Raw genomic sequence first — 2,573 nt, 5'->3', positions numbered from 1 at the left:
GTGAAAAATAGTTAAATATAATAAATAGCATGGTAGTGCGTAAAAAATCTTGCTTCGGCTAGTACAACACACACAGGCTTGATCCGAGTTGTTTTCAGTATTTTCTACAAGTTCCTTTGACAAAGTCTTGTGCGATGTTGAACGAAAGGCATTCTCATCCAGGTTTAGTTTTTTTCGTGAACACTGCGACATAGCTAGAATGTTAACCGACTTTGGTAAACCGTCCCTAAGACACTGGTGATACCAAAAAAAATCTGAAATGTATGTGAAAACATTCTGTTCTTTGGCCTTTTAAAACTAGCACTTTTATAGCATGTTTATTACTCTTTATCCTTACGGACGATTGACCTAACGACCACCAGACCGGCCTCTGCCGTCCTTGCAGCATTTCGCACTTCTTGAAATTACCAACATCCCTCTGAACAAGTCAACCATTCAGTGCAATATTACTATATGCAATCATGCAATGCATCACATGTAAGCTAGAGACGCAAACGTTTATCTACTTCAGATGCATGTTCAGCACCTAGACAGTTTTGAAATGATGCTTTGCTCCACAGCGACAGCTCAGTATTATAACATTTGTCTGAGATGTCAGTTCCCCAACGTGCTGTACAATGAAAGGTGAAAAACAGCTAGACTATGTTGACTGCTATATTTTTTTGAGTTCGGTTATCCTGATGTGAAGCTTCTCGTAATTTACTGCCGCAGAGTATGAAAAGAACAGTGCTGAATAATTCTTGTCAATTTGTAATGTGATCAGCTTCTCTGTCACCCTCCCTCCCCGCACACAGGAAACGGAGAAATATGATTGCAACATGTGGGTCCACAGAAACGGATAACTTTAACGTAACAGCTCGCTTATAATTTCTCCACACCTGCTGTGTGCTCATGTCGGTCGACTGGTCTGCTGGTAAAAAGATGTGTTTCACTTTGGGCTTGAAGTTGGGAAATATGTTCGCATAAAACAATTCATAAATATTAAAAGTGCTCGTAAACATATACTGCTACCAGCAATATGTCAGGTAACGGGACCCCGCCGTGGCTGGTGTCGCCGTTTCGGCAGCTGACTGTGCCATGGCGATCGCATTGGCCTAAAGTGTTCGCTCTGAATTCGAGCAGCTCGCGTGCAGTACAAATTCCTGAGAAATAAATCGTTCGGTCGTTTAACATGTTGTCGAGCTGTAGTGATGGAGGCCGAACCGCACACCTACGACCGCGTGGTGCTACCTTGTCATGCGAGAACGGCTGTGTCCGAACTTGTCCGGCGAAAAATTGGTGCTCCTCAATGAGAGAAAACAGCCGACTTCACCAAATACCCGAACTTCCGCTACTCTGTAAAATGTTAACCGCCAAGAAAATGCTAGAAGCAAAGCCAAGAGCCCTCTGTGGAGCTCGTAGCAGGCAGTCTGCCAACGGATCGCAACGCCGTACTGTTTTCGCCTTTCACTACTTGATGGCACTCGGAAAATGTTGCACCCCATTGCTTTGAAGTTGCTGCAGTTTCAGGCAGCGCATTACACCCTTTTTTCAGCGGTGTGAGCGCTAGTATTAAGGGAAGAAAGGTCGAAACCGCGCGTCTGCAAGCAATGCATATACAAACGAAACCGCAGAAACGACCCGGAAGTCCAAATTACGTGACAGCTCAGCCGTGACGCAATGTCTGATGTATCTTGGACACCACTTATGGGAAGCCGCTCTTTCCAGCACAGACTGTTCGACCGCGGCAAGCCGGATTGCAGCATCTTGGGGCCCCGCACAAAAGACTCCACTTTCGGGGGGATTTTAGCCCACGACCATTTAAAGTTCCTGAATCAGTCACTAACGTGCCTGCAGCGCTTGATGTTGATGATGCGTGTGTGCGTCGGTTGCGTGCGGCCTGGGCAAGCCGGGTGCGCTGCGGACTTTCGCTCAGCGACGCGGGCGGTGATTGCGGTGCAATAGAAACACTGGAGCACCTGCTCCTGTGCTGTGCATGCTGGCGCTTTCGGCCAGCCACGTCACGAGAGGCTCGCGGCCTACAGGGCGCTGGGAATAACCCCGGACAACCTCACGACGCTCCTGTGGCCGCGTTGGAGGGGGCGCACTCGTGACAGAACAAGGGTGAACCTCTGTGCATTCATCGAGCAGGAGGGTTTGACGTCCCGCTCGCTCAACGCTAGGTAGTGCGTTCACTGACGACTCTCCGCGTATGATACTCGTCCCACCCCTGCCGCTTGTGCAATGCGCCGCGCGCGCGATTAATTTGTGAACGAACACTGCGTGCGCGCGGTTTTGTATGTACAGTGCATTTTTTTATGTGCTGTAAATACCTTCGGTCGTCACTCGTGCGCAGACATATTTCGAACTGCGTTTAATTGTCGCTAGCGAGCGTCGCAAATTTCTTTACTTTTTCTATTTTGTATATATTGTACATAGCTCTTCCTTTTTCTTTCTCGCTATTGATCCTATCTGTAATTAAACTCACTAGCCTCTCTCGGTCCCTTTGATTAATGCGAAAGCATTATACGGCTTATCGGCAGCGAAACCCGGCGTCGCCGTTGACGAACAGCAGTGGTCGCAGAAATCCCAGA

This window comes from Amblyomma americanum, chromosome 2 (genome assembly GCF_052857255.1).
Source record: "Amblyomma americanum isolate KBUSLIRL-KWMA chromosome 2, ASM5285725v1, whole genome shotgun sequence".
NCBI lineage: Eukaryota > Metazoa > Arthropoda > Arachnida > Ixodida > Ixodidae > Amblyomma > Amblyomma americanum.
This window is presented reverse-complemented; position numbering follows the sequence as displayed.